Source organism: Mobula birostris, chromosome 12 (genome assembly GCF_030028105.1).
Source record: "Mobula birostris isolate sMobBir1 chromosome 12, sMobBir1.hap1, whole genome shotgun sequence".
Classification (NCBI taxonomy): Eukaryota; Metazoa; Chordata; class Chondrichthyes; order Myliobatiformes; family Myliobatidae; genus Mobula; species Mobula birostris.
In genome coordinates, this window is record NC_092381.1 from 69,964,196 (window position 1) to 69,980,167 (window position 15,972).

The 15,972-nt window shown below is 40.8% G+C and overlaps 1 protein-coding gene across 4 annotated transcripts in view; it reads left to right on the top strand.

The window, feature by feature from the left end:
• Positions 1-840: 840 nt before the first annotated feature.
• Positions 841-15,972, top strand: part of LOC140206354 (KN motif and ankyrin repeat domain-containing protein 4-like) — a 111,749-nt gene continuing 96,617 nt past the window's right edge. The window contains exons 1-2 of one of the 4 annotated variants that reach the window (XM_072274717.1): positions 3,838-4,000; positions 4,627-4,713. The gene's annotated coding sequence lies outside the window, so the exon portion shown is untranslated. Of the gene's footprint in view, positions 965-3,837; positions 4,001-4,626; positions 4,714-15,972 lie in introns of those variants that run through there. The other 3 variants (XM_072274719.1, XM_072274718.1, XM_072274716.1) reach the window with 3 other exon arrangements.

The following is a 15,972-nucleotide window of genomic DNA, read 5'->3' on the forward strand; positions in this document are numbered from 1 at the left end:
CAGTGAGAAGAGAGCGTGGCCTCGATGGCAGGGGCCCTTGATGATGGATGCTGGTTTCCTGTGACAGCGCTTCTTATAAATGTGCTCAGTAGTGGAAGAGCTTGACCTGTGATGGATGTGTATGATTGGTTAAAGCCTCTGCTGTCAACTTCCTCTTCTTCCCCCTTTGACAAAGTTGCAGTTCAAAAGTGACAAAACTGGAGTTGATGGATAAAGTTAAGGAATATGCGCTTGGGCCTACTGGCCAACTGTGTCTTGTAAGGTGAGAGAGAAGCATGATGAAAAAGGGAAGGAAATGTAGATATCCATATCAATGTCTCCTCCCTGCCGGCAGCACGCTTCTCCATGAGGGCAATACTTTCACCTGCCTCATGGTTAAACCTGCAAATATCCTTCTTCAGTTCTTACATGCTGCCTCCTAGAGTGTGTCACCATCTCCTGAAAAAAAATGGGAGATGTTATGTCTAGGTGATGGCCCCAACGCTAACCTCGAATGCAACTTTATCTCTGTCTGCTGTCCACAAGTCAGGAAGACTAGAATTTCTTTTCTTCTGTGTCTAAAACTAACTGCATTGTCAGCTAAATCTCAAAAGTCTAGGAAAAAATATCTTGCCTCTTTTTATGGAGGACAAAAACACCTTGCCTTTAAGAAGTGCAGGCTACCTTTAAGTAACACCAGTCATCTGTGATTTTTGGCCCCTGCTGATCTGCCTGCAACCAATGAACTCTGTGGCTATGGTTGGCTGCGCATAGCTTCCATTTAAAACAGCGGGGAACACTAAATTAACATGTAGCCTGCAAAACATTGAGCAGATGTGGGTTAATCTTACACATGCCCATGTTCAGTGCTAGCTAACTTCCTTCTGATGAGGATAGATTTTACTATTTGGGTAAATGCCTGAACACCTGAAAGCTCTGTGAATATGTGAGTACAGTGCCTCAAGATTACTTGATCTTCATCAAGGTCTGTTTGCAAAGTGGCTTCAAAGTTTCTTACATTAATAACTTCATTAGCTGTAAAGTGTTTTGAATCATTCTAAAGTCATGATAGGTACTGTATAGATTTTTTCTTAGGTGAATAGATATATTCAGTTTCTCTGTTATATGCCTGTTGCCTGGTCTGGATGCACTCCTGGTTGCCTGCCCTCTGAAGGGGCCAGATGCAGGAAACAGCTGCTAAATTGTTGACCAAAGTGCCTCCAAAATGCATGCTTCTTGTTGGCACCAGAAACCCACATTCAGACAGGAGAATATAATCTCATCCGAATGAACTGAAGTTGTATGTGAAAAATAAAACAGGTGAAAGTAGGCATGGTCGGCCAACACTCCTTGCTCTTTAATACGTTTTGTTCCAGTTTGTTAAAACTGCATCACATTGTGCTAATCCATATGCATTTCACACACACAATGGTGCCGTTATATTCAGGGTAACACTTACGAGGCTGCTTCCCCAAAGTAGGTGGTTTGCTCAAGCTTCTTGAGTGAGTTGAGCTTCCTCTCAGATAGTGGTGCCATTTGGCTCCTCATTGATCCCTTTGTTATGGCCTTGTACCAAATCAGCAATTACATGCAAGTTAAAGTAAACAAAATCCTCCAGCTGCTCGAAATCTGGTAAAATCAGAAAATCCTGGGAATACTCAGCATTTATGGGGAGAAAACCAGAGTCGTATTTCAGGCCAATAACCCTTCAACGACCTTCTGAACCACTCCGACATTTTTTTTGGTTTTTACCATACTGTGAGGGAGGTGTTAATATCTTCCATTTTGTCAAACATGTTTTCCACTAATATTGAAGCATCAAACCTGATTGTTAATTTAAATTCCTTATTGCCAGGCTGTAGGCTTTAATGCCTGAACCGCCTCCTGTTCCTTCTTTAGCTTCACTTCAGTTTGATTTCCATGGTAGTAAAAACAGGAATAATTATCAATTTAATATATATTGTTACTGGGTGCTTTCCTTGTCATTGTCTGAACATCTTTAAGACAAAGAGGACTGCTCATATAATCATGCAATTAAGCTGGCAGTACTATTGCAGCTTTCACCATTGCTTTTCCTTCTGTGTTTTGCAAGGGTTCCAGTGACTTCAGATAAGTGTTAATTTCAGGATACAAGCTTGTCTTTCAAGTCTCCTATAACAATCACAATTACTTAATCACTCTGCCTCAGTGAGCCTCGGTTAATTATGTCCTGCCGTATGTTTAAAAGCTTTCCTTAATTTCAGTCCTGTTCTTATTCTATTAGAAGGTCAAAAGTGGGGATGATCACTAATGATTGCAGAATGCTCAGTTGATAACTGCTCAGAAAGTGAGCATGCTATAGGACCAAGGCTACATCCAGGCAGGGGCTGGTAACTGTCCGACGACATTCCTGCCACCCAAATGCCAGATGGTGACCAACTATTTCAACAGCAGAGATTCTGACCACTTCCTATTATCATTACTGATTTAATATCATGGGATCACTATAAGGCAGCAATTCAATTAGGCCACCTCATTAATGATATGCCAACTAAAGCAGATTGGAGTCTGGAACTACTTGGAAGTTTCCTTCAATGCCTCATCCCAGGACAACACCATTCTTCCGTATTGAGAAGTTTCTGTCCACAAATGTCTTCTGAAACTTGAATGTTTCCCTTACTGTTGCATTAATAAAGAAACAGCCACGGGAGAATGTGAAACACATGGGCAGGGAAACTACCTTGTCTCATTTTTGCTGTGTGCATTGGTAGCTTGTCTTCGCTGTAGAGTGCAGTAGGTAATATGAATGGTATCTCAGCCAAATTAACATTTTTCTGGAAAGAATGGGAAATAAAGTTTGAGATAAGAGTTTTCAAAGGTGTTATTGCAAAATGCCTTGAACTGAAGTGCCTTGGTTGATAAGAATCAGAAAAATCAGCCATAATGTGCAATGACAAAGTGACAGCTAGTAAAAGAAAGTTGGGTGGGAAGTAACTGCAAAAGAAGTTAAGCTGAAAATTGTTGACAAAAGAGCATGTTCAACATTGTGAAAATAGAAAGACTTATGAACAAGAATTGTGCCCATGTAGAAACTCAACTGGGTGTCCTATTCTATAAAATGTCGTTTATGGGAGCTTACTATCTGCAAATAGCTCATCACATTTGTCACATCATAACTTTGACACAATTTTAGAGACACTCCATTGAAAACAAAGTGCCACAGGGCATGCTGAAAGGCACGTGAAAAGCACTGAATCAAAACAAATCTTCTTGCTCTGTCCATAAATCAAACAATTAATCACTAGTCAGAATACAGTTGGCATGATTCCAAGCACTGTTGGATTATGATAATCACTTTATGTTTAATATCATTACTTGCTAATGCTCATTATTAAATTTTATCTTTTATTTACCCTAGGAGCGCTGTCAAGGTCAATGTAACCAGTTGAGTTCAAAGCTTTCCACTTTGTACAATAAAGCTAAACTTGGCTTCGATTTGGTGAACTTGTTTTGAACAGCGAAGAATACTTGAACTTGTCTTTGAAACAGCACTCGTTCCTTTAGGTCTTAAACCCACATTTGGTTTTCATAATGTGTAGACAAACCCTCAAGGAATGCTGTTTCATTTTACAGTTAGTAAGTTAAATGCAAGTGCATTGCAAGAAGTTAAATCTAACTTGATTCTTTGGTAAAGAGCTGAAGGAAGAGTGTGCTGTTAATCAATATCATTGAACAATGCCTGGTATCGTAATAGTTAAGGAGTAAATGATCTGTGATGAATGCTAAAACTGGCAAGCAGTGTCTGTGTTCACCGGGGGTGTGTTCTTAAGACATTTTTTTCATGGACAAATAGCTGCAAACTAACCAGACTTATCCTGTTGACTTTGGCGTACGTGAACAGACCCTTATGGAGAGGCATCCGACCTCCTGATTGCATCAGTAGAATAATTGAAACTATACTGTTTAGATTAAGAACATTTTACTTGAGTTTTCACATAACTGACTTCTCTAGTGTAGGAAATAAATACTGGAACTTTTGAAGGTAAGGCAACTTGTTGCTTCGTATGGGTGTGGGGGTCTTTAAATTATTCATCACATTTAAATAGTAGTGATTTTGGTCAAGCTTATTGTCGAAACTTGAAACATGTCTGCAGCTTGGGTGATGCACTTAATGCTTTTCCACCGTTGAGAAAGGATAGATTTCTTTAAGTATTTCATACATGAGTAAAATACCGTACTGAACATTGCAATAACAGTTTGTAAATAATATTAGCCCATGTAATTGTTACTGCAACTTATGAATAAGTTGTTTAAACAAATTCTCACAATTTGCCTGTTTGAAGCAGAGGCCAGTGACTCTGAAGTCGAATTAATGACCAATCCAGTTGTCTTGAAGCAGAATTTGTTCACAGTTACATGAAGCAACTCTGCAAAGAGCTGTACCTATGGGGGATATTTTTTGAATAGTAGGCAACTAATTCCATGGTTGTTTTGGATCAAGCCTAAATATGCACCACTAGTACGTAGTGAAATGAGAGTAACCAGACAATTAAGTCAGTCTGCATTAGATGCAAATGGTATATTTTGTGTTGTTTGGCTGAATGTAAATTACTTTCAACAATTAGTGTTGACTTGTAGTTAAATACTGCAATTCAATACAAATTCCAGCATTGCAAGACTCGCACTACATCTCGCATGGTGTCTGTATCACTGTCCATCTGAATATTTGTTTGTACAAACTTCACCATAACAAAGGTAAGATTTTAAATTTGGATTCTAACAATCTGAATCTGGTACTTGTTCTCTAGTTTAAAGTATGAACTCTACAAACTGATGATGGACTTTGTTTCAAAAGAGCAACATAATGTTGCCCATAAATTAGGACAAGAGTCTTGTTTTTAAAGTGATTTAATGTGATGGATGAAAAAACAAGATGCTGGAAATCTTAGACAGTCCTCGGTTAAGGTGGTTTGCTTCCACTCCAGATTTGTGGTGACTGATGAGTCCCACACTGGTTTGCAGACTCTGCCACAAGGCGTTTGAATGCTGGCCTGGCTGGCAGGTGAGTGGCTTGTTCCCTTTGCTCAGCATGACTTCGTGAAGGGCAGGTCCTGCCTCACAAGCCTGATTGCAATCTTTGAGGAAGTGACAAAACAAATTGATGAAGGTAGGGTGGTGGATGTGGTGTATATGGATTTCAGTCAAAAGTCCAGAGATTTAGGATCCAAGGAAACTTGGCTGTGTGGATTTAGAATTGGCTTGCCCATAGAAGGCAGAGGGTGGTTGTAGATGGAACATATTCTGCCTGGAGTTTGGTGACTGGTGGTGTTCTGCAGGGAACTGTTCAGGGACTCTTGCTTTCTGTGTTCTTTTTTAATATGTAACTGACTTGGATGAGTGGAAGGATGGGTTGGTAAGTTTGCAGGTGACATGAAGGTTGGTAGTGTTGCGGATAGTGTAGAAGGTTGTCACAAGTTACAACACGACACTGACTGGATGCAGAGCTGAGCTGAGAAGTGGCAGATGGATTTCAAGTTGGAGAAGTGTGAAGTGATACACTTTGGAAAATCATAACTTGAACACAGAGTACAGGGTTAATGTAGGGTTCTTAGGAGTGTGAAGGAATGGAGGAATATTAGGATCCATGCCAGTAGCTTTCTCAAAGTTGCTACACAAGTTGATAGGGTAGTTAAGAAGGCGTATGGTGTGTTGGCTGTCATTAGTCAGGGGATTGAGATCAAGATAATTTTACAGCTCTATTACATCACACTTGGAGTATGGTGTGCAGATTTGTTCATCTCATTGTAGGAAGGATGTGGAAGCTTTAGAGAGGCGACAGATGAAATGCGCACCAGGATGCTGCCTGTATTTGAGAGCATGTCTTATGAAGAAAGGTTGAGTGAACTAGGCTTTCCCTTTGGAATGACAGAGGATCAGAAGTGACTTGGTAGAGGTGTACAAGATGGTAAGAGGCATAGATCAAGTAGACAGCCAGGGTTTTTTTAACCCCAGGGTGTAAAGGCTAATACGAGCGGGCATAATTTTAAGGTGATTGGAGGAAGGTATAGGGTGATGTCAGAGGTAGGTTTTTCACACGGAGTGGTGAGTGTTTGGAACATGCCGAAGGGCTGTTTGTAGAGGCAGATACATCAGGGAAATTTAAATAGGCACATGGATGTTAGAAAATGGAGGACTATGTGGGAGGGGGAAGGATAGATTGATCTTAGAATAGGTTATAAGGTCAGCATAACATCATGGGCCGAAAGGCCCGGTCATGCTGTAGTATTCTATGTTCTAGTCCATATGTTCCCATTGTAGTGACGCAGGGTGCTCTGTACCTTCCTGCATGTACCTCAATTTTGAATGTTGGGATTTTTTGTGAATTCGTGCGGATGTAACTTTTTCATTTTACAGAATCTTTGAGAACATTTGAAGTAGTTTTTGTCATCCTGGAGACCTCGTCCTATGAGGCTCCAACAAATGAAACTTTTTTGGGGGACTCTGCTGATAGGCATGTGAGTAATATGCACATCCACCAAAGCTGTGAGATGTGACCAAGGTCTCAAATGTCAGGATGCTGGTCTGGGAAAGAGCGCTAAAGTTGGTTCACCTATCCTGACAATTGATTTTGATTCTGTGACGGTAGCATTATTGGTACTTCTACTTTCTACTGTAGGCTTTCCATCTTCACAGAGTACCTGGGAAGAGGGAGATCACTGCTCTCCTTTCTCCATGAGCTTGAGGTTCGGTTTGTGATCATGCTATTTAAATACTTTTCCTTGGTCAGTAGGACGTAATGATGAAGCTTATTAGTTATTGATGTTTGCCGTCACTGAGCAGCACTTCCTGAAAAGTGGGATGTGATCCACATTCTTCAGGGTTTGGTTATGGAGCTCGATTGTAGGGATGCTGTTTTGCATTGTGTCTCGTGTGCTTATTGTAAGGCCCATCCTGTCATGTGCTTTGGTAGAGGAATTTACAACACCTTGAAGTTTGTCCTCTGTATAAATACACAACCATCAACTGTGTATTCTAGTTCAATGACTGAGGATGGAGTGATCTTGGTTTTCGAGTGCAGATGATAAAGGATGAACAGTTCCTGTTCATCTTATCGAGTGACTTCGCTCCACATGCAAGCTTGGGGGAGCTGAAGTTCAGGACTGCAGTATAGTAGATTGACAAGAGGGTTGGTGCTGTTTGCTTGACTCCAGTCTGCACCTGGGATTGGATCTATCCTGGACCTTTGTTTTGGATCACTTTTTATAAATGGGCTCAGATCATCAAAATGTCCTCCAAGCTGATCCTCAAACTTGGTGCAAACTAATGGAGGACCGACATCAGCAGGTTTAAGCCACAACACTGAGAGATAAAGTATCAGCCGTCCATTGGTTTACAACTTCAGGGAACATCTCCAGAAAGAAAGTCAGGATTCAGTTTCAAAGATCAGGGAATGATTCCATAGTAAATATCTGGGATCAGTATCTATGGCCAAGTTCAAGTTCAAGCTTGTCATTCAACCATATAGTCTGAGTACAACCAAACGAAACAGGATTCCTTTGGAACCAATGTGCAAAACACAGTACCAACAGTCATACACAGCACAAAGAACATATCACACATATAAGATAGCAGTAAAGGTACAGCCACACAAAAAAATATATAATATAGCCCAAGTCCCTGAGTGCCATCATGTAGATTGATGGTTCATGGATGTTGTCAGCAAGAACAAGCACGTAGCAGCCTGCAGATGAACGCAACCCAGTTTGACTTCCTCTGAGCGAACTCTGGAGGGAAGCACTGGTGGGAGGAACCAGACCTCAATCCAGCATGGACACCGCTCAAACCACCTCTGGGCAGCTGCAACAGGTGACACTGAGGCATGAGGCATGGTCCGTGCTCCAACCAAGGCCACGCAGCTTCCTCGCCGTCAGTCTCACTAATAACCAGCGAACAGTACTTGCAGTATTCTGCATTACCAATGCCCAACGGGGTCTTCAGATCACAAGAAGAAAGTCCAAGACAATCACTTGCTGTTAGATGGTACACCACCTTTGTAAACCAACCGTGTTGCCTTTCTGTAGCAGGCAATAACACAGTGTGCAGCTCCCCCGCTAACACGCACCCCGCTGATGGGGTAGACCCGTAGTTCCTGACATTCTTAATGTTCAGAATTGCCTTGATTGTAAAAAATAAATAGACTTTAAAAAGAGACAGTAGCACCTTTGGTTGGACCCAGAGAGGCCGCTGCATCTGAACGTTTCACCATTTTACCAAGGAATGATTCCAGCGAATGGTGAGGATCAGCATGTTCTTCCAGGGAGTTACTGCACAGAATTTCAGGAATCCATGGCCAGGGAATTTTTGAGAGAAGGATCAGTGCACAGATTCAGGGAGAGTTCAAAGTGGGCGTCAAACAGATGAGAACTTCAGAGTGCAGAGCAGCATGTCATAAATGCTACAGCCCAGAGGACCGTAGATGCCGAGTGACTGTAACTAAGTGATATGGTTTTGGAATCCAGAATGGTGGAAATTGACAGGAAAATGTAGTTAAGACCAAAGAGATCAGCTGTGTTGTTATTTAATGGTTTGAAGGGGCTATACTTAACGTCCTTCAATTCTTTTTACCCACCTTTGATGCATATTCCTTCATGCATTTATACAATAGTGATCTACCAGTTTGTGTTTTGAACTTTCTTTTAACCAAGCCTCTACAATGACTTGAGTGGGAGTTCCAGATCTCCAGTGCTTTGTGCAGTGAACACATGATAGAAAACAGGATCAGTGTTGTCAGCTACATTTATCTACATGTTTTTTTTCCTGAAATTAATACATTGAAGCAAACATAAAAGCCAATAATTTCATCTGTATCTTGCTGTCTTGAATGCATGCACATTAAAAAGGGATATCGTTCTGCTTTTCAACAATTACCAGAGATCAACATTTGAAAATAGGGAAGATCTTCAGAGAAAAAGAATCTGATAAATTGAAGTGATAAATTGCTTTGTACTTTATTCAGACAATTTCCTTAATCTTCCACATCTGCTTCTGCTGTCGAGAGGGGTGTTATGCAACAGTTGACCTCTTTCCAACTTCAATGTGATAACTCTGGGTTGTCCCTCCCAGAGGGATCCCTACCACTGGCAAAACAAAACATCCACTTTTTAGCTCCACATCCCTCTTAAGTCTTGGGATTGCATTTCAAAGTAATAAAGATGAAATCGTTTCTCATATCACGCTAAATTGAATACAGTATTGCCATCATACAATACAATACGAAGTCTTTGTAAAATGCAGATAGGAACAGCTGTAATCTCCCTGGAGCTCGGCTGATTTACATTTCCCCATCTTTTTGTTGAACCACAGCCCAGAAACTGAGCCATCTATTGGCTTGAAGATTGATGTCAAGGCAAGAGTGGAGTCCAGTTTAACCCTTGATACAACATGATTAGAAGCTAACAGTACAAGATTTATTAATTCACAGCAAAAGAAGTCATGAATAATTAAAATAATTTCAGTTTCAGTATCTTATCTGTGCCTTGTTAAAGTGTGTAAATGAGGGTGGGCCAACAATCAGATAAGAAAGGCTAAAAAGTTGTTAAGTTCAAAGTAAATTTATTATCAAAGTGCAGTTGTCAGCATATACAATCCTGAGATTCATTTTCTTGTGGGCATACTCAGTAATAAAGGAAGGTCGTTTTCCATCAACTGTTGCTGAGATTTTCAGTTTTGAAGCCACGGAATGGGTAGCATCTACAGTGACATACCGATGTTCACACACCAGTCAGTATGTAAAGAATGCCCATCTGGAAGCACCTGTGAAAGTGTACCTGAGCAATCGACTGCTTTGGGAGAGATGGGAGGGAAAGAAAGACAAAAGCAAATTACTGACTACATTTCCATAAGACATAGGAGCAGAATTAGGCCATCCAGCCATCCAGCCATCCAGCCCATTGAATCTGCTCCAGCATTTCATTATGGCTGATCCCAGATCCCACTCGACCTCATACACCTCTCGTCATACCCTTTGATGCCCTGACCGATCAGAAAACGATCAACTTCCACCTTAAATACACCCACGGACCTGGCCTCCACCACAGCCTGTGACAGATCATACCACAGATTTACTACTCTCTGACTAAAAATATTCCTCCTTACCTCTGACCTAAAAGGTCACCCCTCAATTTTGAGGCTGTGCCCTCTAGTTCTGGATATCCCCACTATAGGAAACATCCTCTCCACATCCACCCTAGCTAGTCCTTTCAATATCCGGTAGGTTTCAATGAGAATTCCACCCCCCCTCCCCCCACATTCTTCTAAATTCCAATGAGTGCAAGCCCAAAACTGCTAAACGTACCTCGTTTGTTATCCCCTTCATTCCCAGAATCATACTTGTGAGCCTCCTCTGGACGGTCTCCAGTGACAACACATCCTTTCTGAGATCTGGGGCCCAGAACTGTTGATAATACTCCAAATGTGGCTTGACTAGTGTCTTATAAAGGCTTAGCATTATCTCCTTGCTATTTTCCTTGAAATGAATGCAAACATTGCATTTGCTGCCTTTACCATAGACTCAACCTGTAAATTAACCTTCTGGAAGTTTCTCATGAGGACTCTCAAGTCCCTCTTCACCCCTGATGTTTGAACCTCCTCCCCATTTACCTAATAGTCTGCACTATCGTTCTCTTACCAAAATGAATTATCGTACATTTCCCAACAGTGTATTCCATCTGCCACTTTTTTGCTCATTCTTCCAATTTGTCTAAGTCCTACTGCAATCACATTGCTTCCTCAGCACTACCTACCCCTGTAAAGTATTACTGTTTTCACGCCTTCATCTCATTATTACCATCATCAAGGATGTGCAGGATCCTGAAGGCACACACTCAATGCTTTGGAACAGCTTCTTCCTCTCTGCCATCAGATTAATGAATGGTCGATGAACACTACCCGCTGTTCATCTTTTGCACCATTTATTTTATTCTTATTTTAACATAGTCATTTTTTATGTCTTGCTGTGTGCTGCTGTAGCAAAAACAAATTTCATGACATATGCCAGTGATAATAAACCTGATTCTGATTCTACTCCTTATGTCCATGGGAAACTACTTTCAATCCAAATGAACAAGTCAAGGTCGTGGGTACCAGGTTTCCTTTGTGATTTCCTGTATGGATGCTCCACATTGTGCTCTTGATGATTACATAGAAGCTGGTAACTCCAGGGCCCCCATTTCATAACATTCTTCAATAAACTCAATGATTCTCAGCAGGTCAATGCAAAATCAAGGGAATGATACATTAAATAATATTAAACTTCTACTCAAAGATTTTGTTTTACAATGGCTTTGATTTTTCCTACTGCAAAGTGTCACACTTTGAAGATGAGGGCTGGCATGACCCCACACAAATGAACATGCAAACACCAGTGGAAATATCTTTGAGCATCAGAAAGGGAATAGGGATTTAGATTTTGGGTGTGGCGCTGTTTAGGATGAGAAACTTTGTGGAAAACATTGTACCATTTAACTGCGATAAGTAACTTGCATTTCAAAGTGCCTTTAAATTTCTTCAAAAGAAACTGTTCAATTGCAAACAGCAATGTAATTAGAGTTTTGTTTTGAATTACAAGCAGCTTCAAAGAAGAATCCATTGCAGTTAAAAGAAAGTGTGCTGAAGTCATGGCATTTCTTCTGTGGTATATCTTAATCTTTGACTTTGGAGACAGATGGCTTAGATTCCCTACTGGTTAGCAGAAATCCAGAGGGGCAGAGGAGAAAATGCCTTGTGGAATAATAGTCAGCAGGATTTAGATTATGACATTCCTGTTCGATTCTCCTTTTTTTTTATCTTCCGTTCCACCTGACTGCAGCAAAGATAGTTTGACAGTAGAATACATTTTTTAAGAGAATGCGAATGTGTCTTTTGGCAAACTGCCAAAAATGGTTCAGAGCTGAGCAGTTCTGCAATGGAGAGGGAGGTAAGAAGGGAATGAAACCTCTTACATTTTGCTGGGCTTGCAAAACCGGTTGACTTTTATTTTTACCATCACACTACAAAAAGGACTGCTGTAAAGGAGGATGTGGAGTGTTAGTCTGCTTCCTTTCCAGTCCTGATGAAGGATCTTGGCCTGAAATGTTGTCTGTTTATTTCCCTCCATAGACGCTGCCTTAACTGCTGAGTTCCTCCAGCATTTTGTGAGTGTTGCTCGAGATTTCAGCATTTGCAGAATCTCTTGTGCTTGTGACTATTCTACTGCTTTGATTTATAAATTCCATTATACATCTATATAATTAAGTGACAATTTTCAAATAGTTGAAATGCATGTGCCTTTTCTACTTTGCTCTTAACCTGCGTTAGGAGGACAATCAGTCTAATACATAATGGTGGATTGTACTGTATATTATTTCATATTCCATGAGCTCTGATCCACATTGAAGTTAAGTAGATGGAAGGTCAAATTCTCCTTGATCTTTTACATGCTTTAATAAGCAGCTGACACAGCTATGCCTGAAGCTGGCAGGCTCCTGTCCAGCACATTGGGTTCTAATGGCGTTGAGGCAGTTGTCTGCTCATATTTGTTCGACATTCCTATTGTTGAACTATTGGCAATGAGCTTCCCTCCAGGTCAATTCAATGCCAGGAATGCTACGTTTCAAACTTTTCGTACCTCCTTTTGAGTTCAGGAGGCTGAGGTATTCTTCCTCTGAGCTCCTCTTCCTCTGTCTTAGATCTTCTCCAGCACAGTTCTGCCCTTTTCCAATCTCGGATTTTCCATGGATTTACTGTGCTTCTGTAGCAAGTGACCTGCCTGTGTTGTAGGATGTAAGACATGTGAAACTTAAAAGGTGTGCTGAAAAGAGTACACAGTTCCCCTTTCTTCAATCCCTGCTGGTCAAAGCCAAGGCACCAATCTCCATTTAGCTTCACCGTGTGGGCCCTGGTGCCTGTGGGCAGGTTTTGTTTATCAGTGGTCCTTTTGGATGCCGACTGGGACTAGGTTTGATGTCTTCCAGTCCAGTAGTCTTCATACCTGGAATGCACCAGAAAGATGGCACCTTCAAGGAAGCACTTCAGAAGATGAATCTTATTTCAAAAAAAACCAGTTCTTTTACAAGGTTTTTATTGGTGTGGTTTTTAAAAAGTAAATTTATTAATTATTCATGGCAATACGTTTTAAGGTTCCTGATACTGAATCCATTCAGAAGATGTTTGTAAAGTTGCAGAACTCTTGGCCGTTCTGCTGTGATATCAGCACCAACAGCATAGGAATATCAGTAGATCATTCAGTCTTTGAGCCAGTTTTGGCATACAATTATTGCTCATATCTACCCATCATAATTCTATAGCTGTTAATACATGTATCCAATAAAGGTTGTTCCACACTTTTAACACTACGTATGTAGAGAAGTTTGCTAACTTCTCTGTAGTCTACATCCAATATCCCTTTGATCAGACATTTCCCACAGGAATTTCTCCTTGGGTCTCCTATCAACTCTTGTCATTATCCTAAAAACCATTAAACTAATCCTATTAATATTTTGTAATACAAGCAGAAGATTCTGTCCAAATCAGCTAGGAGGGGTATTTGCAAACATTTTTCATGTCTCCCTGCTTCTGCCTAGGGTTCCCACATGCTTTCAGAATCCAATTTCAACCTACGACCTAAGAAAATACAAGGTAACATGTCTTTATGATTACTGCCCTGTAGCTTTGACACCGAGTATCATGAAATGCTTGAGGCTAGTCATGGCACACATTGACTCCAGCTTCCCAGACAACCTTGACTCACTGCAATTCACCTACCACTGCAACAGGTCTACATCTCCTTGGCTCTACATTCATAGCAGGAGCATCTGAACAGTTGAAACCTACCCTCTGTTAGGTTGTTGTTTTATTGACTATAGTGCCATCTGCACTACTATAATTCTAAGCAACCTCATCACTAAACTCAGAGATTAGCAGTTGATACCTCCCTCTGCAACTAGATATTTAACATCCTGACCCACAGACTGCAATCAGTAAGGATGGCAACAATACCTCCCTCACAACTATGCTCCAGGGGTGCACTCTGGCCTCCAACTCCACTCAATTAGTATCTCAAATAAAGATGAGTTGGAGTACAGGAAGGAGAGAGCATCCATTTTTTTTTCAAATTTTTCTCTCCATTTAAAAAAATAGTCAACCCTTTTATTTCTTCTATCAAAGTGCATGACCATACACTTCCTAACACTATATTCCATCTGCCATTTCTTTGCCCATTCTCCTGATCTGTCTAACTCCTTCAGTAGCCTTTCCCTTCCTCAAAACTATCTTCCCTTCCACCTATCTTCATATTGTCTGCAAACTTTGCAACAAAGCTATCAATTCCATCATCCAATCATTGACATATACGTAGCATAAAAAGAATTGGTCCAAACACGGACCACTGTGGAACATCACTAGTCACCGGCAGCCAGCCAGAAAAGGCTCAGTTTATTCCCACTCTTTGCCTCCTGCCAATCAGCCACTGCTTTATCCATGCTAGAATATTTCTTGTAATATCATGGGCTTGTAGCTTGTTAAGCAGCCTCATGTATGTCACCTTGTCAAAGGCCTTCTGAAAATCCAAGTATACAACATCAAACCACTCTCCTTTGTCTACCCTGCCTGATATTTCTTCAAAGAACAGATTTGTCAGGCAAGATTTTCCCTTGAGGAAACCATGCTGACTATGGCCTAGTTTAACTTGTGCCTCTAAGTATCCTAAGACCTCATCCTTAATAATCGACTCCAACATCTTCCCAACCACTGAGGTCAGACTAACTGGCCTATAGTTTCCTTTCTTCTGCATCCCTCTCTTCTTGAAGAGTGGAGTGACATTTGTAATTTTCCAGTCTGCCAGAACCATTCCAGAATTTGTGGCTCTTGAAAGATCATTAGTAATGCCTCCACAATCTCTTCAGCCACCTCTTTCAGAAGTCCAAGGTACACACCAACTGGTCCAGATGATTTATCTACCTTCAGACCTTTCAATTTCCCAAATACCTTCTCTCTAGTTACGGTAACTTCACACACTTCATGGCCCCTAACATCTAGCATACTGTTAGTGTCTTCCATAGTGAAGACTGGCGCAAAATGCTGATTCACTTTCTCCATCATTTTGTTGTCCCCTATTGCTACCTCTCTAGCATCATTTTCTAACAATCCAATACCCACTCTCGCCACTCTTTTACACTTTGTGTATCTGCAGAAACTTTTGGTATCGTTTTTAATATTATTAGCTAGCTTACTTTCATATTCCATCTTTACCTTAATGATTTTTTTAGTTGCCTTCTGTTGGTTTTTAAAAGTTTCCTAATCCTCTAACTTCCTACTATTTTTTGCTCTATTATATGCCCTCTCTTTGGCTTTTATGTTGGCTTTGACTTCTCTTGTTAGCCAGATTTGTGCCACCTTTCTTTTAGAATATTTCTTTTTTTAGGATGTATATATCCTGTGCCTTCTGAATTGCTTCCAGAAATTCCATCCATTGCTGCTCTGCCATCATCCCTGCCTGAGTTATTTTCCTATCAATTCTAGCCAATTTCTCTCTCTTGCCTCTGTAATTCCCTTTAATCCACTGCAATACTGATACATCTGACTTTAGCTTCACTTTCTCAAATATACATGATGAATTTGATCATATTATGATCACTTTCCCCTTTAGGGTTCTTTTACCTTGAGCTCTCTAATCAATTCTTGTTCATCGCACAACACCCAGTCCAGAATAGTGAGCTCAACCATGAGCTGCTCTACAAAGCCATGTCATAGGCTCTCTAGAAATTCCCCCTCCTGAAACTCAGAACCAACCTCCTTTTCCCAATCTACCTGCATGTGGAAGTCCCCCATGACTGTTGTAACATTGTCGTCTTGTCTTGAATTTTCTATCTTCCACTCTAATTTGTAGGCCACATCCTTAATACTGTTTGGGGGTCTGTATACAACTCCCACCAGGGTTTTTTTGACCCTTGCAATTCCTTAGCTCTATTCACAATGATT